The sequence below is a fragment of the Eulemur rufifrons genome, chromosome 19 (assembly GCF_041146395.1).
Source record: "Eulemur rufifrons isolate Redbay chromosome 19, OSU_ERuf_1, whole genome shotgun sequence".
In the NCBI taxonomy this organism is placed as follows: domain Eukaryota; kingdom Metazoa; phylum Chordata; class Mammalia; order Primates; family Lemuridae; genus Eulemur; species Eulemur rufifrons.
The window spans coordinates 64,440,238-64,467,290 of record NC_091001.1 but is presented as its reverse complement, the minus strand read 5'-3'; positions in this window follow the sequence as shown (position 1 = coordinate 64,467,290).

Here is a 27,053-nt window from a genome sequence, read left to right as displayed (position 1 = left end):
AAGTGAGCCAGAAAGTTCCTGCTACAGGCGGGTTTAACCTTTGGCCAGTCCAGGAAATATTGTGCTTTACCACAGTCCAAGAGATGGTTTAACTGAGGTTATCTGAAGTTGGGCACGTACAAGGTGGTAAGTCAGGGGCAGAGAATGCCCTCTTGCTTTACAATCCAGGGACCAGGGAGGTGGCTTTTAGAGGTTCATGGACATCTTTCAGGGCTTCTTCGAAACCCCTGAAACTACCATCAATGTTGTGTGAAAGTGCATTTTTCTGGGCAAAGAGTCCTTCGCTTTTATCAGATTCTTAGAGGGGCCTGTGACCTTAAAAATGTTAAGAACCAGCTGGGCGTGGTGGCTCACACCTGTAATCTTAGCACTCTGGGAGGCCGAGGCGGGATGATCCCTTGAGCTCAGGAGTTCAAGACCAGCCTGAGCAAGAATAAGACCTCGTCTCTACAAAAAATAAAAAAATTAGCCAGGCATGGTGACACGTGCCTGTAGTCTCAGCCGTTCAGGAGGCTGAGGCAGGAGATTGCTTGAGCCCAGGAGTTTGAGGTTGCAGTGAGCTACGATGCCAGGGGCAACACAGTGAAACCATGTGCCCGCCCCCCCAAAAAGTTAAGAATCACTGGCCTGGAATCCTCCAAACTGAGATATTTGAATGTGTATTTCTTTTATATCTCATAGGGTATGATGGAAGCAGTGTGTTATCCTGAGAGCAGAAGTCTTTCTAGCCTGGATTCCTGGCCAGTCTACGGTGTGGCTTCGGACATCCCGATGGAAAAATGAAAGCTCCTTAGTCGAGACTGGGGTATGAAGTGTTGTGGCTTTGTTATGGCTCACGCCCTCGTAACAGGCCGTGTTCTTGCAGGAACTCTCAGTCCTAACCCTCAAACAGGAGCTGGGCTGCTCGTAGGAGGCCGTGGCAGGTCCTGGGAATGGAGCTTCAGAGGCGTGTGTGTGCGTGTGCGTGTGTGTGTGTGTGTGTGTGTGTGTGAGAGAGAGAGAGAGACTGGATCTGCCTGGGTCCTGGGTGACAAGTGTTTGCACCAGCTGCCAGAGGTAGGAGGTGCAGTCTGTGATCATCCAGGAACTGTATAAAAGAGAGGTATTCGACGATCCTCTTGTAAATGGAAGACAAGACTTGGCCATGGTGACCTGGGACTCTCACCAACTCCTGTTAAAGCCAGGAGGTGCAGGAGGCCCACAGCTCTCACAACAGATCTAAAGAGGACAAAGATGACCCATCCCGGAGGAACGTCTTCCTGGCACGATGTCAGGCTCATAGGTCAGGTGCTACCACAGGTGGCTTTTCCTCCCATCTGGGCTAAGGTCTCCCCCAGCTGGCCTCACAGGGTCACTCAAAATACAGACACATCCCGGCCCTGCCTTCTCGTCCAAGGCTGAGGAAGAGCGTCCGCTGGAAATCGATGTGTTCAGATGACCTGACTCTGCCTCGTGTGAACACCCCAGCTTCAGTGTGGCGAGATGTCATTTTGGGGTATCCCTTGCCTGAACAAGGTTCCCGATGGAAATTTGTTTATTCAGAACCAGGTAGGTGCTTCCTTTGCCAGGATATCCCTGCTGCTTGTCCTTAGAGACACTTCTAGATTACTCGGCTTGCCCTGTGAGTGGATGTGGAAGTCCTTTATGTTCTTTGGTGAAGGAGAAAAACATTGTGCCCTGCGATTTCAGCTGGAGTTGGTCTTCATGTATATTACATTCAGGTTTTTACAATGAGTGTTTAATTTGCAGTGGGGGAATATTTATTTCCAAATCCTCCAAATGCTTCTCAAGGCAGCCTCCACACAGATTTTAATTGCTAAACCTACTTATTCTGACTCAGAGTCTGTTTGAGAAAATGTCTAGAGATACAAAAAATGGGGAGACAAGTGAGCTGGGCCCAGATGCTCCTCTGTGACTAACAGAATGTCCACCCAAAGTCGGGGGACGAGCAGCCCGCTGCCGTGTCATAGGTGGGTGGGTTTCTCATAGCTCTCATTTAAAGCTGTGCCCTCTTGTACTAAAATTATAATTTGTGAATAAGCATTGAATTAGAGTCGTTGAGCTGAGCTGACTCACTGTGGTAGCTGGCACTGGGTCTGAGGAATGTCTTCGTGTCACAGTCGATTCAGGCGACAGGAGAAAGACAGAGAATGGCCAGATGGGAAACCTGCTCTTGGCTTTCCCGAGTGTCATTTCTGCAGCCGACCCAGGTCCCTGGCCTTTCTCTCCAGCCAGTGGATCTCAGTGAGAAACGCTTTGAAGTCTTGGGCTTTGAGGTCATGTTCTCTGCACCCCATCTCTGGGGCAGCCCTTGCATACAAAGAAATATGGAAAGTGGTTTCAGGGTCAGACGTGGATGTAGTCTAAAATCTTCACCATTTTAAGTAATGGCTTTTGGGTCTTGAGAGGGGTGGGTAATCTTTCAAAGGTGGCATGGGCCGCTCTGCCGTGCTCTGTGTTCCTGGCAGGGGAAGCTCAGGGCTCCGTGGCTTGTTGGAGCAGCTCTTCAAAGGGCTGTTGCGGGGCCTCCCTGTGCCGCCTTGGGTGTTTATGTCATGGGATGCCCAATATGTCACAGGATTACTTCCAAGCGGCCCTGCTCAGATGTTCCAGTGACAAAGGAAGGGTTGTGGAAGTGAATGTGGTTGAGGGAACTCCTGGTATCTTTTCCCATGAACAATTGAATTTGCATTCACTCATCCTATTAATTGATCAACATTTTGAAAAACAGAGAATAAGGTTCTGAGGTCACAGATTTTGGGAAGCATAATTTTCTTAGAAACAAAGTAGAGAAATCCCAGAACACAGGGCCCTGGCAGGAGGATTGGACAGTGGGATGACACAAAGCTTATAAGCCTGTGATTCTCAACGGGGTCACATTGCCCCTGGGAACATTTGACAATGGGTGGACACACTTCTGGTTATCAGAGCTGAGAGGCGAAGTGCTCCTAGCACCTAAGGGGTAGAGGCCAAGGGTACTGCTACAGATCCTACAGTACACAGGCCTCCAGTAAAGAATTATCTGGCCCCAAATATTGACAGTGTCATTCTTGAGAAGCCCTGTTGCAAATGGACCCCAAAGCACAGCAATTACACGCACACATTCTCTTCCTGCTCTGTACTGCCTTTTGTATTTTGTTGCAATGCTCGCCCCACATGTTGGGAGGATCATCTGCGTGCCAGGTGCAGTGCTGTGGGTAAGTGGGAGGCTAAAAGCGTGTGTGTGCAGCTCTCCCATCTAGTGCAAGATGACATGATCACTTAGATCCGTGTCTCTCCTCTCCGGGATGGAGAGCCCCGGGGAGGGTGCTGCGTCTCTCAGACCCCCACAGTGTCAGCATCAGCGGCAGTGCCTAACTGTGGCCTTTGTTCTCAGCCGTCCTGTGACCCATTGGGAGAGGGGCGAGGACATGAAGCGAACTCCCCCGTGTGGCCTGTGTGTTGTTTCCCGTCTGTGCAGTTTCCCACTCCACAGGACAGGCTCGTTTCAGTCCCTGAGACAGACTCAGACGTGGCTGAGAGAGTCCAGAGCGCATTCTCTTGCTCAATCGTGATTATTCATGGCTGACCTGAAGGTTTCTGCAGAAAAGCCTCCACATCCGGCCCCAGGAAGGAAGCCCTGCTCAGCGGGGAGTTCTTCCATGAGGGTGTCCTGGCAAGGGAGCTTCGGAGAAGGGAGAAAGTCATCTGGTCGTCACATTCAATCATTCTTACCACTCCTGATTGCACACTGAGCCACACGATCTCAGTGATCCTGCGGTTTGTTTCAGGGAAGGAATTCAGGCTTGAGGGAGATGAAAAAGCCAGAAGGTGTGAACTCTACCCGAGGCATAAGGTCTGCAGGTTGCCCGGGCCTGCGTGACCCCACCCAGCCCACCTAGGGATGTGTCCCATTTCCACTCCATTGGAACAGGAATGCCAGGCGGCTCCTCTGCTGATGGGCTTCTAGCACAACACGTCTCTTTCCTGTCACACGGTTATGTCCCTCACACTCTGTACCAGGGAGCCCAGGGTGGGCTGCAAGGTGCTGCAGACTTAGTGCAAGGGGCTGGTGACCCGTGCAACCAGCCTTGCCTGTGGATCGGAAATACCCCGCTTCACGCGTGTGTTTTACTATTTTTCAAATGTATGTAAATACTGTGATCAAAATATAGGGACTGACTGAGAAGTTCTGAGTTCAGAATGAATTGTCACCCCCCTGCTGTTCTTGACTCAAACCACAACCAATTTCGAATCTGTCGCCTTGCTGGGTCCAATTCCTTCCCACGGCCACCTCTTCCATCAGAAACTGGGTCTGTCGACTATTCCTTCCTAACGTCACGCATGTTTCCTTTCTTCCCCACCTTTGTCACCCGAGTGTGGCACTAACCACTCCTCTACTCACAGGTGACCAGAGCTGCCCAATTCCACACTGTCCAGCCCGCTGCCACCATGTCAATCTTCCTGCTGGCCCAAACTCTTCCTTGGTTTAAAAATATTTAGGGCTTCCAGTCTCCTTCACCTGGTGTTCAATACGCTTCACGGTGTGGCTCCCAAACACAAAGCGAGTTACCTTATCATTCATGTGTCCTAATATTTTAAAAATAACTTAAAAAGTCAAGTTTGTTCCCTGCGAAAATACCAATTAATTTATAATTTCTGAAGAACTATTTTATTATTTTATCATACTCGTCAGAATAAAAACGTTCAATAAACATACATACAGAAATAAAATTTAAAAAAATGCTCTTTTTTGCCTCAATGGTATTATGGACTGCACTGAACAGGAAGGAAGCCTTCTTCGTTTTTCCCAGATCTCAATTTTTTTTTTTTAAAGAACAGGTATTCACGTTTTATTTCCTTCAAATCATTTTGCCAAAAAACCCTAGTGCTCTGCAGAGCTTGTTCACCAAAGAGTTTGGGAACTGCTGGCGCAGTTTGCCACCACCAGGGTCTGCGCGGTTTTGTCACCATCCCGCGCCCAGAGGGGCGCGAAGCGCAGAGAAGCAGTGGCCCGAACGGGACCCGCTGGCGCCCTCTGGTGGAGAGCGAGGAGAAAACATGCGGGAGAAAAGTGGCTTCTATGTACTTACTGGCAAATCCCATTTTATTGAAACAGCCCCGGAAACATGATCTACAAAATACGGTCTGAGACAGAGTTGTATTTTGCTGTGTAAGGCAAAAAGGATCGGAAGTTATGTGGGGGGGTGGGTGGAGTATAAATCGAATAACTGGAAGGCACAGATAATTAGAAAACCGAATTTTAGCCAATCATTTCATTGTCTGCTCATGGTAAACCTTTCTACCAGGACAATTTTCAAGGAACAAACTGGCTTGGGGATCTCCTTTCCTCTCTTTCCCTTCTCATGAGGGAGGAGGAACAAAATGATGCAAAGCGGGGCTGTGGCCAAGGTTGCTGCTCCTGGCAGGAGGTCAGACCCAGGCGCCTCGGCTCACCCAGCTGCGCTGTGGCCAGGCTGCTGGGGCCCCGGTGCTGCCTGGGCATGGACACGGGACCTGGATCTCTGCTTCCCTCCCTGTCAGCCATCAGCCAGCCCTGGAGGCCTCTCCACTTGGCCCCAGGCCCCTCGCCTGTCCACACACTGGCCTTTCATGCCTCCCTTGCTCCCAGCTAGATGTGAGGGTGGGTCACTATGGGGGGTCGGGGACATCCATTAGGGTTCCCTCCCTCAGAAGCAGATGGGAACAGAAAGGGCAGTGAGTAGCATGTTTGATACAACTTGCCGTGCATGGAATGCATGGAGCGCTTTGCATGTTCATCTTTTAGGGTTGCACTGTGTCGTCCTTAATTTCAGTGGCAGAGAGGCTGTGTCCGACTCCACCTGACTGTTTACACACCGGAGAAATCCCTGCTAGTGGTAGTCCTCTTTGCTTGTCTAAACCTGGCTTGCTTAACTGGTCTTACCATGGGGTCGTGTACTCCAGGAGGGTACCTTCGCCAGCCCGCGATCTCAGTGGGCTGGTGCCGGAGGTGAGGCCTCAGTGGGCGGGACCTGTGCGAGGCTGGGAAGTGGAGGCAGAGAGCAAAGCAACTGCAGGAAGGTGACTGAGCACCAGAGCATGGGCCTGGGGGCGCTTTTTCTGAGGGAGAAGGGGAGGTGTTTAAAAAAACACTCTCAGGCCATGCTTTCCTCTAAACCCACAACACAGAAGAGGACTTCTGTGACCAAATGTGGGGCTTTTCCCCATGCACCAAACAGCGGACACCAGCTGGGGGTCCTGTAATTCAATTCCGACACCGTCTACCCACAGGTAGTGTCAGATCCCACAGGGCGAGGGCTCAGTCCCACGACGCCCCTTCTTCCTACCGGTCGCAAGTCTGGGCCTCTGGAACATCTGACCGACCGGCTTCAAACTGGGGTTCCCATGGGCACCCCTTCTTTGGATTTGATTCATTTGCTGAAGCGGCTCACAGAACTCAGGAAAACACATTTGCCAGTTTATTATAACGGATACTGCAAAGGATGCAGATGAAGAGATGCACAGGGCGCGGTACGTGGGAGGGGGCATGGAGCTTCCGTGCCCTGCCTGGTGCTCCGCCCTCCAGGAACCTCCTCGTGTTCAGCTGCCCGGAAGCTCTCTGAACCCAGTCCTCTGGGGTTTTTACGGCGGTTTCATTACATGGGCACGATTGACAACCGTGCAGAAATGTGATTGGACAAAAAGCACATGATCCAAACCCAGCAAGGCCTGTCTGTTCAGATTCTTCCTGGCCTCTGTGCAGCATTCCTTCCTCCAGGATACAGCAGGACCCTCTCTGGAATGAAGGTCTTTTGATCCACAGTCAGATTAGGGTCCTGCCTGAGGCAGGTGAAAGGAGGTCAGGAGAAGGTCAGAGACACAGATTCTGTCTCCCAAGGCTGCTCCGAGGCCTACTGTGCCCCAACGTTATAACACGGACTATGGGAGTTATGAAACTCCATAGGCATCATGGATGAAAACCATTCTAACACCACAGGAGGTGGTTATGTCAGTGTCTTTTATTGATATATTTGCTATTTTTAATGAAAATATTACATGTATGCAGTAAAACAAAACAAAACAAAACACTATAGCAAATATATAAAACGGAAAGTAAAATTCTGTACTTTTCGTTTCAGATTCCTCAGTCTCTCCAAAGGTAACAAGTGTGCTCAATTTCTTATATATTGTTCAAGAAAAAATTTCATACACGTGGAATTCTCTTTAAAGATGAGAGGGTCTTGGCTGCGTTTAGGTGCTGATGGGAAAGAGCCCTGTAGAGAAAAAGGTGAGGACAGGGGAGGCTGACAGGAGGAGGCTGGTAGCCAGATCACTGCTGGAGGTGGGGTGGCATCTGGGGAGGGGGCAGGAAGAGCCGTGGCCAGGTCCAGGTGAGCAGAGGTGCAGCTGGGACTGGGGAGGGGCAGAGAACAGGGCTGGTGCAAGTGAGGTAGCCGGAGAGGTCAAAGGGTGAGAGGCCACTATTCGAGAGGTCAGAGGTGGATGGTTCAGGGAGGTGGCTTGGGTCTGGGTGTGGCATGAACGTGGCAGGTGGAGTGGAGGTGAAAGTCCTGGGGGGTTGAGGGACTTTGAGCCTGGGGTGTCGGGTGAGTCCTCCATGTGGATGCTGAAATCCCAGTGGAGGGGGGGCATGGCCCGGGAAGAAGACGTTGGCCATGGCAGATGCTGGGACTGTCGGAGCAGCAGAAGCACAGCCCAGCGCGGGAGCTCACATCTAGAAAGCAGCGCTGGGAGCAGGAGGCTCATCCACTCGGTCTTCTTGCCTCTTGCTGTGGGTCCTGGGGGTGTGGGGCGATGAGCGGCCTCCCCTTGGGGATGCAGGGGGCAGACGGCGCTGAGACTCAGAGGAGGTTGTCTTCATGGGAGCGAGGTCTCCAGAGTGCTCTGGGTTGGGGGAGGGATGGGGGAACAGGGTGGGCTCACCAGTCCTGGGCACCAGCCGGGCAGGTACCCTGTAGAAGGAGAAGGCAGGAGATGGGTGGGCACGAATATGGATGGAGCGAGAGGCCTCAGTGCTCCCATCTTCCATACCTTCAGTTTTGGTGCCAAATCTGCTGCAAGTCCTTGTCGGGTCTTGGCAGGACCTGAACGGAGCAGCTGCCGAGACCTCTGGGCCAGGTGGCTGCTAACTGGCTGCAGGGCCCATCGTGGGGTCTGCCATATGGGGGTTTGAATACGAGGCGGGTGTTGTGTAAGTTTGCTATGCTGCCATGAAAAGGACCACAGCCTCACGGTTCCGGAGCTGCAATCAAGGTGCCTGTCGGCTTGGTTCCTTCTGAGGACTGAGGGAGGCATCTGTTCCAGGCCTCTCTTCTTGGCTTGTCAATGCCCATCTTCTGCCTATGTCTTTTATGGCATTTTCCTGTTATGCTTGTCTGTCTCCAAATTTCCCCTGTTTATAAGGACACCAGTCGTATTGGATTAGGGCTCACCCTACGACCTCAATTTAACTTAATTATCTCTGTAAAGATCCTATCTCCAAATAATAGTACATTCTGAGGTATTGGAGGTAGGATTTCCACATATAATTTTGGGACACAATTCAGCCCATAACAGGTGTGCTTGGGCAAGGTACGGAATCATAGCAGTCACCAACCTCACTGCATTGTTGTAAGGATGAAGTGAAGACAGGGCACCATTTAAGTGTTTGACACAAATTCCTATCCTCTGGACATCCTCCCCTGGTTTGTAGGCTAGTGAGTACTAAATGCAGTGAGCTTTCTCTCTTTCATCCTCCTCCTGAACTCATCTCTGGTTAGGAGACCCAGGCCAGCTCTATGAGCAGTAGCTTCAGGGAAAAGCTGATTTCTACCACTATTCTCATACAGATGGAATTAATTTTAAAATGAGCACCACTTTCAGCTTGGAATCACAATAGGAAGACATACTACCTGAGGGTGGGTAGAAAAAGGGAGAGGACCCATCCCAGTACTTTCTAGGACTTTTTTGGGTGCAGGAGAAACGAGGGAGTGCTGGCTTTGTTATCTGCATGGAAGTCACAGAGCTGTAGGTTCCACTGGTGGGAGGGTTTTTCTTCTCCATCTAGTCACTCTGAACCACTGCCCCACCTTCTGGGCCTCAAGGAGGTGTTATGTAACCCACCCCCACACCAGAGGTCTGGAGTGATTTCAGAATTTGCGAGAAAGGCAGATTCTCTTGTAGGCATCTGGGGCTGACATCTGTTGTGCCGTGAACCCATCTGGAAAAGGGCTTTGGAAGCCTAGGAACCCAGAAACCCTCCTGCAAGTTGATACAAATTTCTTGTACTAGTAGTTCTCAAAACACGGTCCCTGAATCAGCAACATCAGCATCACAGAGGACTTGCTGGAAATGCAAATTCTTTGTGCTCTACCCTAGACCTAATGGTATAGTTTGGATGTGTTTCCTCCAAAAATCAGGTGTTGAGACTTAATGGCCAAGGTAATGGTATTAAGAGGTGGGGTCTTTAAAAGGTGATTATGTCATGGGTGCTTCTCCTTCTCATGACCCCCCCCCCTTTTTTTTAAGACAGAGTTTCATTCTGCTGCCTGGGCTAGAGTGCTGTAGCGTCAGCCTAACTCACAGCAACCTCAAATTCCTGGGCTCAAGCGATCCTCTTGCCTCAGCCTCCTAAGTAGCTGGGATTATAGGCGCTCACCACAACACCTGGCTAATTATTTCTATTTTTAGTAGAGATGGAGTCTCACTCTTGCTCAGAACTCAGGCTGGTCTCAAAGTCCTGAGTCTCGATCCTCCCGCCTCAGCCTCCCAGAGTGTTAGAATTATAGGCCTGAGCATGGTGCCTGGCCTCATGACCCTTTTATAAGACCCTTATAAAAGAGGCCTCATGCTGGCTTGCTCTTCCACCTTCCACCATGTGAGGACACAGCGTTCCTCCCCTCTGGAGGAAGCAGCAACAGGGCGCCATCTTGGAAACAGAGGGCATCTCTCACCAGACAACTGAACCTGTTGGGGCCTTAAGATGGGATTTCACAGCCTCCAGAACTGTGAGAAAACAAATTTCTGTTCTTTATAAATCATGGATAGTCTCAGGAATTTTTGTGATAGCAGTGTAAAATGGACTAAGACATCCACTGAACCAGAAACCCTGAGTGTAGGGCTCAGCAGTCTGTGTTTGAAAGAGCCCACCAGATGATGCTGATGCATGCTAAGGTCTGAGAAGCACCACATTATGTGTGTTGCACTCTCCCCACCCTCATTGGGCACAAGCATTAAGCACTTACACATTCTGTTTTTTGAATGTGTTCAAAAAATCTTGAACATCTTGTTCTAGAACATCATGAACCCGACATTGTGAGGGCTTGCAGGACCTCTGAGTGAGAGCAGTGTCCTTTTGAACCCCCAAGGGAGCAGTCAGTCCTGTCTATGCCGCCTTCCATGGACAAGCCAGTCCTATAGTGTGTAGCTGTGCCAGGATGTATGTTGGCTCTTGGCTTGGGGTGGAGGGGGCAGGATGCTTCAAACTGGTGTGGAATGGTGCAAAGTACTGGGCGGTGTTTGCTGACCCCCATTCTGGTCCTGCCCTGCAGCTAACTAGCTGCATGGCACCTTGAGAGCCAGCAGCATAGTCAGCATTTTTACTGGTATAGAAGGCATTGTCATCAAGTTGTAATGACACAATCGGAAAGGAAGGGATAGTAATATGTTAGATGACAGAAATCAGAATAAACAGAAATTCAGTTTGTAGACTGAATGTAATGAGAGGAATTTTATTGGGATAAATGGCAGGTCCTATATGCAATTCGGCAAATACTTAGTTACATCAGTAAGGGTGGAAGAGGTGTGTCTGAAGAGAAATATTTGTGCAACATGTTTTGGGTATTTTTTTATTGTGGTAAAATAAACATACCATAAAATTTTCCATTTTACCATCTTTAAATGTATAATTCAGTGGCATTAATTACATTGACGTTGTCGTGTAACATCACTGCTAATCCCAAAATGTGCAAATATTTTAAAAGTGAGTCTACAGAAAGCTCAATGTGTGCCAATCATTCATTCAAATTCATTCATTTCATTAGGAGTCATTTACTGAGCATCTTCCATGCACTAGACCCTAGGGTTGGTAAAATAAATTAAAAAGGAGAAAAAAAATGACAGGGCTACTCAAACTGTTAGAATTTTAGGTCATGTGTACAGAGCTATAAATCTGGCCAATGGGGGTTGATAGCAGTTCAGTATTCACCAGTTGAGCATTGTGTTGAGTTCTTAAGCTCCACATTTTAAAAGATGACCTGGACCCTACTGAATGGTGATGAGGCATATGAGCAATGAGGTAAGGAACTGGGGACATTTGGGTTAGAAAATAGAAACTCAGGGAGGATGTCATTGCAATTTTTAATTATCTCCAGGTTTCATTATGTGGAAGAGACAAAACTGGTGCTTTGTTATGTTTAGTTTTTAGGGATATAGGTCATGCAACAGGGAGATGGATCTCAGATCAATATGAGGAACGACCTATCAGTTTGGCCTGATTAAGGCCCAGGAGCTTCAAATTTAGGCCTGATTAAAGCCCAGGAGCTTCAAATTCATATTTAAGCTTCAAATATATGTATGTATGTATGAATATTATATGTCTAAAAATACATATATGACAATAATTTTGTGGTTTCCCCACCCATGGGTCTGCTGGGCAGGGGTGGGGATGAGGAGCCATGGGATGTTGTATTTACCACTTCAGCCCTGAGAAGCAAACTGGTACCTTGGTACCACTTTGGAGGTGGGAGAATAGAATTAAAGCTGCTAAATCTTCATGCTCCATTACTTCCCTTTTTAGCGCTCTCTTCTCCCTCCTTCCTCCCCACTGTGGACTTGGGACCTTGAAGACTGTCTTCAGAAGGACAATTTTAGCTTTTCCTGTTTGCTTAGGACTTCCCTGGTCAGAGAGTAGAAGCCTGAGGTCCCACAAGCACCTGGCCTCAGCCACAGCCGGTTTAGCCAGGTTAGGAAATACAAACTTTCCAGGACAAATAAACCTGAGCAATTTAAGAGAAGACACACACACACACACACACACACACACTCACTCTTACAGAGTCTGAATAGCGAACACTTTTGAAATTAGAGGAAAACATGTAAGAATTTGTCAATCTCTTGTCCCTACACAGTAATCCCAAGAGATTGAAAACAAGATGACTTATCTTGAAATGGCAGTTTCCTCTTAAAAGCTCAAAGAACATTAAAAGCATCCATCAACGAGCATTTATTGAACATTCTAGGTAATCCTCACAATCCTTGCAGAGTGACTGACTGCCCAGGGGCTTTTACCCAAATTTGCTAAAAATATTCAAAAGGTGCCTCCCTTCTAGAATGCCTCCAGCCTGGAAGCTGCTTTATGCTTCCCCAGCCACCGGTGGCTTATCTGGGTTACCGTGGTGACTGTCTGTGGTCCCCACCCCCAGCTCTCTTCCTGCTGGTGTAACTGGGCCAAGGTGGCAGCCAATGCCCAGTGAGGTGAGGGCAAGAGGCCAGATTGGGATACTCTGCAGGGCACTGCCTGGTGGCTGTGGAGTAACTCTGGGAAGGAGCAGGCAGGAGTGGGTGTGGCTCCTGCCTCTGACACCCGTCTTTGGGAGGTGCCCAGCTCACTCTGTAACAGTGACCCAGGCATGGATGTGTGACCACCTTTCCCAGATTGAGTAACTAGACAAGGACAGGTAGTTCAAGCTGGCACCTTGCTCACACCTAAGGTAGTGTTAATAAATAGCTGGGCCACTTCCAAAAAGCCCCTGGGAAGGATGCTCTTTAACAATTACATTGTCTCATGCATTTCCCTTATGAAACAGTAGCAGCCTTGCAATCTACATAGTACAGTCCCAGTAAGCCAAATAGATACTATTAATATTTTCTATAACAGATTTTACTTCCTCTCCATCCCCCATTCCTCTGATGGCAGAAACCCTTGATCTTGCCAATTAAATTTATTTTAGCTTCTTTTGGTTTAAAACTTCGTCCCATTTGGCTGAAATCAGTCTCCTTTTGTGTCTTATTCCCACTTCCTCTTAGATTTTTCTTCTCTCTGGGCTTCCACGGGGTGGGGCGAGACTGGGGAGGCCTCGGGTCTTGGCGTGGTTGTCCAGGCCTTTGCTGTGACCAGTTGTGGCATGACTGGTCTGGTCTGGTCCTTGGGTGGCCTCTGCGCTGGGCTGATCCCTGGGTGGCCTGTGCTCAGGGCTGGGTCTTGTCTGGGTAGCAGGGCTTTGGGCTGCTCGTGATCTGTTCTTGTTTCCACCAGGAGGCTCTTGTGTTCTGTCTCCCGATTCTTTCAGCATTTCTGGGTCCATGAACTCAGGAGTCTCTAGCTGTCCTGCTCACCAGCGTAGACTCTGGACAACTAGCTCCTCCACCTTTGCTTCCCGCTGCTCCTGCGCCACGGTGGACGCCATCCTGAGTGCTGGAAGCCCTTTCTGCACCTGGGACACCAATCAGGGACATGCTGGGCTTGCCCTCAAATGACAGAGTTCCTTTCACACCCGGGATGGCTAGGGCTGCCTTTCCCCTTCTCTCAGAAGCCCTGACCCTAGTCTTGTCCTCACGGTTTTCTGCCTGCTACTTATACTTTTAGTTTTTTCTCCAGTCTCAAAAAAACTATACCCTGACATCAAATCTTATATTCTCTTTACCTCTGTCTTAGAGTAAAATTCTACACTAAGATCTCAAGTTTTGCTCTTGATATCAAAAAAGGAAACTTTGAGATTTAGAAAAGCTTTTTCATTTTAGACAAAATTTGGCTTTCAAGGTTATTGTCTCCTTATGGTTTTTAAGGTTTAAAAAACACTTTGTTGAAACTCAAACAATGACTTTTTCAATCTGGGCGTGGGGTGGTGGTCCCTCCTCCCCTGGGGCTCCGTGTATGGCATTAATGCAACAGGGGCTAGGAAGGAGGGACGACCAGGACTTAAAAACAAGATTTTAATATCTCAAAGATATTTCCCTATACATTCTTTCTTGGATTTGTCTTGCATTTAAGATTTTAAAGTCATACTTATGAATAATAAACTCAAGTAATCACACATTTAAATGCACAGATTAGTGTGAGCCTACAAATTAGCAAGGAATATAGATCTTGTGTCTGCTCTGACTTCATCCTTAAGTCTGCTTGTAGTATCCTGCACCACTTAGCCACTGACCAACATGGGTGAGCCACAAACACTCCCACACTGTCTGGAGAAATATTTATTTGATACACGCCACCTACTCACTCCTGGTCACGCCCCTGCATACAGTTGTGCAGTCTGTGCACTGCTGCAGAGCACCAGGGGGCTCTGGTGCTTAGACCACAATGTGAATGATGCCCCCCTGCAGGGGGAGCCCTGCATCCCCCACTCATCTGATGCCATTTCAACTTGACCTTTAGCTCCTGGGTTCTGCCATCTTCTTCCTCATCCTATCCCTGGATTCCTGGTGGAACTCTCGGATTTCTCTCACTAACGTGGCTCTGACTTTCCTGCTGGCACCTGGGCTCCAAACTTCCTCTAGAAGGACTCCTTGCACCGTTTGGCGACTGGTCATCTAATCCCTAACTTGAATCAAAGCTACAGCTGAGCCCCGAGATGTCCAGGAAGCCTGTGTGGGAGGGTTCTGGACAGCCTGAGTTTCAGAAAAAAATCTCTGTTTAAAAGAAATCTGGGCTCAGTGAAGTAAGAATTTAAAGTAGCCTGCAATATCACTCCATTTCTTTCCAAGCGATCGCTGCAGAGTAGAAGAGTGGGAATGGCCGAGTCAGAGGTCAGGGCTCCTGGGTTCTACTTCTGGCTCTGCCAGTAACTTACTCTGACCTCCAGGTGCGTTTCTGGATCTCCTGAGCCTCCGTTCTCCTTTTATAGAAGAGATGTCCCCCAGATGATCACAGAAGTGTTGTCGAAACAGCAAGGGGGTTTCTATCTAGGTCCAGTTGCTCGTCACACAAAAATCCATTCATTGATTTTTTTTTATCTGAAGGCTCTGGGGGAAAATCCATTTATTGAGACAATGAGGATTGCCAAGGAAGAAAGGAATTTTTAATATGACAGATGTCTTGCTGTAAGAACAGGAGAAGCTGCCTCAAGTCCATCTCTGGACTAAAGGATATCACAGACTTTTAGAGGAGGGGCCATGTGCCTTGGGTCGGGCCCAGGTGTATCTCACTGGGGGCTACATGCTCTGGGGGCAGGTGGTGGGGTTTGCTCAGTCTTGGTGTGGGGAAGTCTGCCCCGGGGCCTTGGAATCTCAACTCCTTTGTCTTATAGAAAACCCATCATTTCAAGACCAGTGTGGTGGCTCATGCCTAAATTCTAGCACTTTGGGAGGCCAAGGCAGGAGAATCACTTGAGGCCATCATTTCTGGGAAAAACTCAAAGGGTCAAATAGTTAGTTAAGGCAGAGGATTATAGAAAACATAGAGGGGTTTGTGGAGCCAGTTAGAGAAGGCCCAGCCTGCTCTAAGCCTGGATGACACTTAAAGGAATGCTTCCCATGGGACATTAATAATGGTACTGACACCCCCCAGTTACAAATACCCTAGTGAACCTAAAGATCCAGTAAGAGCCACATTCCTTCCCAGGGAAAAGGAACACAGTCTCTCTGGTCTTTTAATACCGTGTAACTGGTTCCCGTTACCCTCTCCCAGTCACACCCTCTGTTGGTTCCATTCACTCCTTTTCAGAGGCCCTGATTGAGAAAGTGGGGGCTTCAGACTGAGAACACCCTGTCCCTTAAGGGCTCCTAACACCACCGAGCCTGGCTGTGAACATCGGCAGTGGCCTCTGCCTCTCTGGGGATGCTGCTCCTCCCGTAGCCTTGGTGAGCTGGATGTGTGCCCTGAGGGTCGCTGGGCAGTCTTGTCAGCAGAGCTGGCCGGGACAGCCTTCCTTAGCTCTCTCGCTGACTCTTCCCGACCCGAGGGGTGAGGGTGCAGGCCTGCCAGCCTCAATCGAGGCTAATGATGGCATCGACAGACCAACCCTGCAGCCTTCTCATCCTGGGTGGTGGCAACCAAGGCTCTTTAGATAAAATCCTCTCTTACAACCCTCTAGAGACTCCCCGGAAGCCTGTGCCCTCCAGGCAGGGGGGCACTGGGACAGCCACAGCCCCTTTATGTCCCCAGGGTGCATAGGCCAGAGCCCACTGCTTTGGGGCCGGAGAGATCACACACAAGCGCAGCTGCTGGGAGTAAGGACTAAGAAAGCAGCCACAGCCCAGACGATGGCCTGTGATGGAGATTCCAGCATCTGGAGACAGAGGAGGGGCTGTGGCTGGTGCATGTCCAGCTGCCACGGGATAGCCACGGGATAGCCATGGGATAGCCACGGGATAGCCACGGGATAGCCACGACTCATCTCTGGCCAGAAGGTGAACTCAGTGGAGCCAGAGAGCTGATTTCTCAAGAGAAGCAATGATCTGAATTTTCCTTTTGAAAAGGTGAAATCTCTCTCTTGATCTTAAATGTTGGCAACTATTTCAAATTTTAAAAACCCTGCACAGACCAATACTGTATCAAACAAACGAAACACTTCTGTGATTCACATTCACCTGAGGGCTTCTGTATCCAGCCTCCTTGGCAGGGTCTGCTCAGGCCAAGAGCTTGCTTCTCCAGGCAGACAGACAGACAGACAGACAGATAGACAGACTGACAGTCAGACTGACGCTTCGGGATTTTGTTTCCCCTGGTTGCCCAGCAGAAGGCTGACATTCCCTGAGTGACCTGAGCCAGGGTCTGGCTAAAGCCTTGGGAACTAGTGTGTGGACCGATATTAGGGCCCTGAATTTGAATTTGATCAGAACTTGGTAGATTTTGGTGACCCCAGTGATCTGGGGTCAGGCTGCTCCACTGTCCTCTCCTTTCTCCTGGGCGTTCCTTTGAGTTCCTGCTGGTCCTCATTCATGTAGCTTGTTTCCTATTTCCTCATGACAGCTGGATGATGGTAATTGACAAACCTGAAGTTTCTCCCTTTCTTGGCTGTTTGCTTTATCATTGAGGGTCCATAAGCCCAGAAATCATTAAGGAAGTTAATGGCTGAGGGTGCAGGTTTCTGTGCTGAGAGGGGCCAGGGACAGGCTGGATCACTGCTTCCTACAGTCACCGTGCTTGGTGGACAGTGCGCTTCACCAGCGTAGAAGAGCCTGAACCTTGCCAGCTTTCTCCTTCCTCTAGGACAGTAGCTGTGGGCAGACTTCCTCATCTCCAGGGCTCCAGGCCCGGAAGCCACCGCCTTGCCTGGGGGCAGCCAGGGCCTGCTCTCAGATCTGGTTTGACTGCACCCTGGGGGAAGACCCCTGGGCTGCTGGTCACCTGATTAAACTCCTTCCTTTTCCTGCGTGGTCCCAGTGGCCATGGGCTTGAGCAACTAGTGAACGCTGAGCTTTTAAAGATGCCCAAGCTGCTCTCTCTGGGTAGCTTACTCGGCAGGAGGTGGGAGGGCAGAGGCGGACATGAAAGAAGGAAAGGAAAGTGGGGAAGAAGGGTAGACAATGGCAAAAACTTGTGGGGTTCCTCGACTTCTGTAAAACTTGCTTGTCTTCTACAGAAGCTCAGAAGAAAATTTCTCCAAGGAACTTTTCCCAGGGTGTATTTCATTTGCCATCAAAACACTCAGGTGAGTGTGTGCGTGTACGTCTGTGTGAGTTGCCGAGAAGAGACATCGCCTGGCTTGTTTTAGGTTTTGTGAAAGGTATTTAGTTTCCCCACACACTCATTATAGCATGTGGCAGCTTGAAGTTCAAGTTAGCTTGCTGCATTGTTGGTGTTTTTGAAATAGTGGGGGAATTATGGTCATGGGATTTTTCGGGTGGCAATGTAGACACATTCCTGCCAGAAGCAGCTCTGGAAAATTTCTCTTTTGCTTGGGGTGTCCTGAAGCTATTTTGGTTTGTTTTTGGTGTGTGATGCTCTCTCTTCTGAGTAAATCCTTACTGAAGGGCTCAGCGTAACTTCTGATGAAGCCGGAATCCCTCCCGGGCTGGTTGTGCAGATGGATTTTGGCACCTGCGGAAAGTGTTCTTTCGTTCCGCCAACAGACGGGCATGTTCCGTGCTGGTCTGGACGTGTGACTCCAGCTATGGTTTGGGATTGGGGCTTTCTCAGCTCTGACTTCTGACTTAAAGGGGATCCTGAGCTTGTTGGGGTCTTGGTTCGGGCTCTTCAAAGCCGAGTGTGGATCAAGATGCGAAAGAGAAGTGGGTTCGGGATCTGTAGGTGGGCACTGCTCCTCAAAAGGGTTTCTTTCTTGCCGGGCTGGCTTGGTTGTGCTCACAGCACTGTGAACTCCTCGTGAGGTCATCAACGGTTCATCTCCAACAAAAATGCAAATTGAGACACGGCAGAGAGGTTTTAAAGAGTAAGTCCTGGAGGCCGAGTGGACTCTCAGCACCGTGGTCCGATCGTTGGCTTCCACGGTTCCCTTCTGTTGTGCCTCTAGACAGCCGGGATCAACGCCATGTACTTGGGGTTGGTGGTTGCCCGGGAATAGTGAGGGGGTGCTAGACTTCACTGTTGTGTTGAAATTTTAATTTTAGGCCGGATGCGGTGGCTCACGCCTGTAATCCTAGCACTCTGGGAGGCCGAGGCGGGCGGATCATTTGAGCTCAGGAGTTCGAGACCAGCCTGAGCAAGAGCGAGACCCCGTCTCTACTAAAAATAGAAAGAAATTATATGGACAGCTAAAAATATATATAGAAAAATTAGCCGGGCATGGTGGCGCATGCCTGTAGTCCCAGCTACTCGGGAGGCTGAGGCAGGAGGATCTCTTGAGCCCAGGAGTTTGAGGTTGCTGTGAGCTAGGCTGAGGCCATGGCACTCTACCTGGGCAACAAAGTGAGACTCTGTCTCAAAAAAAAAGAAATTTTAATTGTAGCTAATTTAGATTTGAACAGCTATTCGCATCTAGTGGCTATTGTATTGGACGCACCTCAGCATTCAACGTACAGGAAAGCTTTCACCAGATACCGAGTGTGTGCTAGCGTGTTAACTGTGAGTCATGCCTCCTAGGCAACAGCATACTTAGCCCTGAAGAGTCTCCAGAATGCTCTTATTTTTTTGTCTTTTGAGACAGAGTCTCACTCTGTTGCCCGGGCTAGAGTGCTGTGGTGTCAGCCTAGCTCACAGCAACCTCAAACTCCTGGGCTCAGGCGATCCTCCTGCCTCAGTCTCCTGAGTAGCTGGGACTACAAGGCATGCACCACCATGCCTGGCTAATTTTTTTTTTCTATTTTTAGTAGAGATGGGGTCTCGCCCTCGCTCAGGTTGGTCTCGAACTCCTGAGCTCAAGCAATCCTCTTACCTCGGCCTCCCAGAGTGCCAGGATTACAGGTGTGAGTCACCGTGCCCGGCCTACAGGCTCTTAAATAGTGACTTTGGTGGTGGGTTTTTCAGGCACTCTGACAGGCAGCTATAGGCATTTATTTATTATTTTTTTTCTTTTTGTGGTAGACAGGGACTTTCGGCAACTTTTTTTTTTTTTTGAGGCAGGATCTTGCTTTGTCGCTTGGTCATGAGGGCAGTGGCATGATCACAGCTCACTGCAACCTCAAACTTCTGACCTCAAGTGAGCCTCCTGCCTCAGGTTCCCAAAGTGCTAATATTATAGGCATGAGCCACTGAGCCTACTGGCAACTCTTTAATCATGATGTAACAGAGGTAAAGGCCTGAAAGTGGCCAAAGTGTATTACAAGTTGTCTGTTGTCTCTTTAAAACCCTTCTCCCCATTATTTTTGGGAATTAAAACCAGCATTCCTGCTTGAGGCCAGGAATCAGAGGGGCAGAAGAGCGTTCTTTATTTTCTAGTATATTAAACCACAGGAGATGGCTCAACGAATTGTCCGGGCAAAGGTCATGGGATCATCTTCACCAGAAATAAGGCCAACCAGGATCAAGAACCCGTAGTTAAACAGCAGTAGCTCAAAGCTGAAAGCCCCCTTTAAAAGCTCTGTATTTCTGCTTATGGGGGGATGATGGTTCTTTTTTTCCTCTTTTTTTTTTTTTTGTATTTTTTTAAATTTTTTTTTTATTATTATTTCAGCATATTTCGGGGGTACAAAAGTTTAGGTTACGTATATTGCCCTTGCTCGCTGCCCTCCCCCCCCAGAGTCGGAGCTGATGGTTCTTTAAGACAAGAGTCTGCCAGCCTCCTCATTTGCTGGCAAATGAATCAACTTTTCTCTCCTTTTCCTCAAGCCACTTGGCCTCGTTCTTCATTCTGCTTTGGGGACAAGTACTGAACTTTTGGTAACGTGACTCTTCAGCACACAGCTGGGTGTCGAAACTGCAGGGGATTTCGGCCTAGATCTAGTTGCTCATCCGACAACAATCCAATTACTGAGACAGGAGGATTGCCAAGGAATTTTCAAAATGACGGATCTCAGTCTTGTCTGGAGATCCATCTCCCCTACCAGTGGAGACCATGGGCTTTTTAAGGAGGGGCCCCCGTGCCTTGGGCAGGTTGCATGAATCTTGGCATCAGGAAGTCTGCCCTGGGGCCTTCAGAATCTCAACTACTTTGTCTTGAAGAAAATCCACCATTTCTGGGAAATAACTGAAAAGGTCAAGTAGTTAGATAAGAGAGGATTATAAAAGACATATAGGGGTCATTGAAATTTGTTCATGGAGCGGGTTATAAACTCTCACACTCGGCATGTCCATAGGATACGGGGTGCAATGTCCCTTGGAGTTATCCAATGTCCTGTGCAGTTCTGGAACAGTCCTGGTTTGATGTCTTGTTTTAGAATGAAGAGACTGGGGGTTGGGTGTGGGACTAGAGAGGAGAAGAGTTTTCCTTTTCATTTATATCTTCCACCATGGTGTAAAATTTTGATTGTGCACCTGCATAACTTTTTTCTGAATAAATATACAAGTACATAAAATTATTACAGACTTCTCCCAAGTCTTCACTGCATTACCATGGGCACAGAGAAGTGCTCAGGATATTTTGTTATGTGAAAAAACATGTTATAAAACCATATAGTTCCTTCTTTGAGGACATACACATATATGCAGTGAGGAAAAGTCCTGATGAATATATTTTAAGTGACTCTTTGGTAGTGGGGTTTTGGATGATATAAGTAATTTTTTGTATTGTACTGTCTAATTTTTCTTCAATGAAGCTAAACTCTGTAAAATAATTTTAAAGAGATTTATTCTGAGCCAAATTTGAGGAGCGTGACCCGGAGCCACGCCCAGGCAGCCTTGAGCAAGTAGACTCGTGTGGCTGGGTTACAGTCTGGTTTTATACATTTCAGGGAGACAGGGGTTACAGGTAAAGTCATAAATCAATACATGCAAGGCATACATTGGTTTGGCCCAAGAAGGTGGGACATCTCAAAGCAGGGGCTTACAGGTTATAGGTGGGGGACATGGGCAATATACATAACCTAAACTTTTGTACCTCCTAATATGCTGAAATAATAAAAAAAAAATCTTAAAAAAAAAAGAATGTGCAATGTAGTAAAAAAGTAAAATAAAATAAAATGACACTCAAAAAAAAAAAAAAAAGATTCTTTGACTTGTACTTTGTTGAAGACATGAAGCTTTGTCTAAAGGCTTGGAAAGTTTTAAGATAAGGAGGTCTGTCATCAGATGCAGGCCACCAGACATACAGTTGTGTAAATTGAAGACCTGCGGGTTTGTCTTGCATAGCCTTAGGCCCATAAATGAGTACAAAGGGTATCTCCAAGAAGGAAGGGGGGCATGATGAGGCCTGTCTGACCTCCCTCCTCATGGCAGGCAATTTAGTTTTAGGATATCCCTTTGGCCAGGAGGGGGTCCATTCAGTCAGTCGGTGGCAGGGAGCCTTGAGATATTACTTTAGTTCCCAAGATGCACTGCTTGCATTATAAAAATAATAATGAGGACACAATTTACCACCACCACTACCACCACCACCACATAGGCTGTTCTTGATCTCTCAGGTTCTTGCGTTTTTTTTTTTTTTTTTTTAAGTCAAGTGTTCTGGTTCAGGAAATAGGGTTAAATAAGCAAATGAATACTTTAATTCTAAGTGTGGGGGAGCTGTTTAGAAAACTTTGAATTAAAACTGAATAACAGGTGTGACTTTTAGAAAAAAAATACAACTATTCTCACTATAGTCACCACCTGAGAGATCTTTAGAATTGTGGCCGGCTGGGAAACTGTTCTTTTGCAATTCATCAACTGGGTTGGTTTTGTTTTTCTATCTCTTTTATTTCTTTGTGTTATGTTCTGAATTGTGTCCCCTGCCCTCCAATTATATGTTGAAGCCCTAACCTTCAGTACCTCAGAATGGGACTGTATTTGGAAATAGGGCTTTTTTTTTTTTTTTTTTTTTTTTTTGTTGAGACAGAGTCTCACTCTGTTGCCCAGGCTAGAGTGAGTGCCGTGGCGTCAGCTTAGCTCACAGCAACCTCAGACTCCTCGGCTTAAGCGATCCTACTGCCTCAGCCTCCCGAGTAGCTGGGACTACAGGCATGCGCCACCATGCCCGGCTAATTTTTTCTATATAGATTTTTAGTTGTCCATATAATGTCTTTCTATTTTTAGTAGAGACGGGGTCTCGCTCAGGCTGGTATCGAACTCCTGAGCTCAAATGATCCGCCCGCCTCGGCCTCCCAGAGTGCTAGGATTACAGGCATGAGCCACCGCGCCCGGCCGGAAATAGGGCTTTTAAAGAGGTAATTTAGTTACAATGGGGTGGTTAGGGTGGGTCCTAATCCATGAGTGGTGTCATAAAAAGAGGAGATTAGGACGCAGACAACACAGATTGAGGGACAACCACGTGGGGAGGCTTGGGAGGTGGCCATCTGCAGAGAAAAGAGTGAGTTCGCAGGAGAAAACAACCCTCCAACACCTTAATCTTGGACTTGTGTTGTTTAACATACCCAGCCTCTGGTGTTTTGTTATGTGAACCCTAGCAAACTAATACATGGGGGCTTCGTGTGACTTGCTTGTTTCAAGCCAAAGAGAAATTGAGGAATATTTTTTATTGGGTATTTTCTTGGATCCAAAATATGGCAAAATCAAATCTTTTTATAGATATAGGGATTTAGCCATTGACTACTTCAGGATGATTTCTTTTCAAACGTTTGGGGACAGCGCCATCTAGTGGCAGTTTGTTTTATATACCCTTTTCAGTGGTTCTTAATCTGGCCAAACATTAGAATCACTTGAGGGGATTAAAAGAAAAAAAAAAAAAAAAATTGATGCCCAGGCTTCACCCCAGACAAATTACATCGGAATATCTGGGAGCGAGACCTGGGCATCAGTATATTTTAAGAGCTCTCTGCCTTAGTCCTAAGTGCAGCCAAGGTTGAGAGCTTAATGGAGAAAACAGAGTTCTATGAAAATAATTCTGGGTTGTAAAAATTATGAGCTCATATTATGATGCAGTTTCTCAAGATATAAAAAAGTTTGTTAATTTCTGTACTTATTTACTGTCCCTCTGCCTCTAAAGAAAGTAAAATACACAGGATTGGACCACGGTCTGGTTCACATTTGCATTCTAAGACCCTGAAACAGCCCTGGGCAGAGTCTGGGCTCATAATAGCTTTTGTGAAATGAATGAATGAAAAATATATCATGCTCTCAGGATATTAATCAGAAATATGATTTCCATATGATGTAAAACAGCAGTCTCACTGCAGAGTTTAGAACATATTATACTGAGTTCAATTCAAAGTGACTTATGGAATCTTATAGGAAGAGTTTCTTGGTCTGTCCTTTAATGTTGGTTGACTTCTTGGGGTCTTTACCACCTCTGATCTTAGGAGAGGATTTTCTGATATTCAATATAGCAGCAGGTTATCAATGTCTACTAGGTGTCTTTTTGTTTGGTTGGTTTTTTTGGAGATAGAGTCTTGTTCTGTCACCCAGGCTAGAGTACAGTGGCTTCATCATAGCTCACTGCAGCCTGGAACTCCTGGGCTAAAGCAATCCTCCTGCCTCAGCCTCCCAAGTAGCTGGGACTACAAGTTTTAATTTTTTGTAGAGATGGGGTCTTGCTATATTGCCCAGGCTGGTCTTGAACTCCTGGCCTCAAGTGATCCTCCTACATTGGCCTCCCCAAGTGCTAGGATTACAGGCATAAGCCACTGCACCCAGCCCTAATGTCTGCTAAGTCTGCAGTCCTCAACCCCTGGGTCCCAGGGTTAGGGACCCCCTAACATGTCCACAGCCTGTTAGGAACAGGGCTGCACAGAAGGAGGTGAGTGGCAGGTGAATGAGCAAAGCTTCATCTGTATTTAGAGCCACTCCCCATTGCTTGCGTCACTGCATAAACTCCACCTCCTGTCAGATCAGAGGTGGTGTTAGATTTTCATAGGAGGACAAACTACTGTGAACTGCTCATGTGAGGGATCTAGGTTGTGTGCTTCTTATGAGAATACAATGCCTGATGACCTGAGGTGGAGCTGAGGCAGTGATGCTAGTGCTGAGAAGTGACTGCAAATACAGATTATCATTAGCAGAGAGGTTCGACTGCACAATAAGTGTAATGCACTTGAATCATCTCGAACCACCCTCCCCGCCACAGCCGGTCTGTGGAAAAATTGTCTTCCATGAAACTGGTCCCTGGTGCCAGAAAGGTTGGGGACTGCTGTACCAAGAGTTTTAGTTAAAAAGAAATGTTAACTCTACTAGCTTTTCCTCTGTGCCCTGCCTGCTTTGTCTTTAGGCTTAGAAAGTTCTCTATTATTTTAAAAGCAGTCCAATATACACTTAAAACTTTTGTAGTTTTAAAATTGTTTCTTTTTAAATATATAATGGCTTAACATATCTGGAATTAATTTTTCTGCATATGGTACATAGTGAGTATCTAACTTATTATTATTTTCTTAAATCCAAGAGCCAATCTTGTCCAAATGATTTGTATATGCTCCATCCCTTTCCTGGTTTGTGATGTGTGCTTTACCATGCAATAATAAATCCTTTTATGTACTAGTGTAAAAGATGTTAGAATGAGACTTTTCCTGGCAAAGTGAGTGGAAGACAATTTCCCATTTGCAGACTTCCAAAGGAAATCTCTGGGGACCTGCTCCTTGACCTTCAGACATCCTTAAGAAATAACCAGAAAGGAGAGAAAGAAAAAGAATAAGACTTGGTTGAGAGATTTCTTTGGAGTTATTGCTGTGCTCTGGGCCCCCAACTTCCCTTCTCAGGGAAGGATGGGAAGTGCTCACTTCTAACCCAAAACTTGAGGCTACCAGGAGAACTTTGAAAAATGCTTTCCATGGGGGAGACACAGAGCATTAGTGCTCACTTAAGATAGAGTGTAGACTTCTACCTGGAAACCCAGGGGGCCAAAGAAGGATGTCTGGCTTTGGATGGTGCCCAAGAGCACTGTTGCATGTGGATGGGCCCCCACACCCCAAGTTTGTGGGGCACAAGATGTGTGAGCATGTCTTTAGGGCCAGATGGAGGGAATGCTTTCTTGAGAAAGAAAGATAAAGGATTATTGTGGTTTAAAATATGTTCACAAATTCTTTACTATTTCTCCCTTTAAGAGATGATGCTTAAGTGTGGGCTGGACTTAGTGACTGGATTCTAATGAATATAAAATATGGGCCAGGCACGGTGGCTCATATATATCTGTAATCCCAGCACAATGGGAGGCCAAGGTGGGAGGATCTCTTGAGGCCAGGAGTTTGAGACCAGCCTGAGCAACATAGTGAGACCCCATCTCTACATAAAATTTAAAAAGTTAGCTGGGTGTGGTGGTACACGCCTATAGTACCAGCTACTTGGGAAACTGAGGCAGGAGAATCATTTGAGCCCAGGAGCTCGAAGCCACAGTGAGCTATGATTGTGACACTGCACTTGAGCCTGAAAGAACGATGCCCTGTTTAAAAAAAAAAAAATGGTAGAAGTAAAACTGTGGGACTTCCAAGCCTAGGTCATAAAAGGCATTGTAGCTTTCTCCTTGCACTCTCTCTTTCTCTCTCGGATCACCTGCTCTTGGGGAAACCAGCTGCCATCTTGTGAGGAGACTCAATTAGCCCTATGGTTGGGCTGTCAAATAAAATACAGATGCCCAAGTAAGTTTGAATTTCAGATAAACAATGAATACTTTTAAAGTATAAGTATGTCCCAAATATTATACCAACTGGGCATCCTTATTCTGGAGTTGGGACTGTGTTTGGGATTTACAGTGACCTAAGGATAGGCTCTGACAGACAGGTGGGGAAAAAAAAAAAAAGGTATTTTTATCTGAGGAAGGGGCTGATGTCTTTGTAGGTAAAACTTAGAGGCATTGAGGAGACAATATGTGAAACTGTTTGAACTACTATAATCAGGCGTCATGCTTATCCAACACATTGGGTGCATTAGGAATGATTTCAGGGTTACTCTGATGGTCAGGGCCCCTTCTCAAAATGCTACAGATGTGGTCTATGTCTTAATTAAGACCTTTTTGTTAATTGCAAATAACATAAACCTCCATAAACCAGCTTAAAAAGAAAAAAGCATTTGCTGTGAGGATACACAGGTGGCTGCAATAGTAGGCATTCAATATTTTAAAGATAAAATGAATGAGTTTATTCAGGGGTAGACACCTAATGTGAGTTCAGGCTAGTCAGTGAGTTTCCCCTGACAACAGTGATTGACTGGGATAGGAAAAAAGACAGGATTTAAGTTAGGTCAATTACAGGGAAGTCAGGCCTTTGCTCAGTGGGTGGGTGGTGGGGGAAACAAACTGTTTTTCTGGTCAGCATATGTGGCTGTGAGTTCTGGAGCTGCAGCAGCCACTTTGATACCTTGAACAAGGCCAGAATTGGGGTGATGCTGACACCAGGGAGAGGGCAATTGATGGAAGAAATGCAGAGAAACAGAGTCAGAGCCCTGATTAGACCAGCCCTGAAGCCCTTACTAACTCTAAGCTTTTTAGGTACAACAGTGGTTTTTAGTGGGGGGATGAGGAGTGAGGCAGGGTGGCAATTTTGCTCCTGAAAGAAGGTTTGGCAGTATCTGGAGACATTCTTGGCTGTGACAACTGGGTGAGTGCTACTGATGTCTAGAAGATAGAGCCAAGGATGCTGCTGGTTTAACGGGGAGACGTTGTTCCACGGATGTGGAGTTTCAGTTTTGCAAGGTGAAAAAGCCCCAGAGATCTGCTGCACAACAACGTGCGTACACT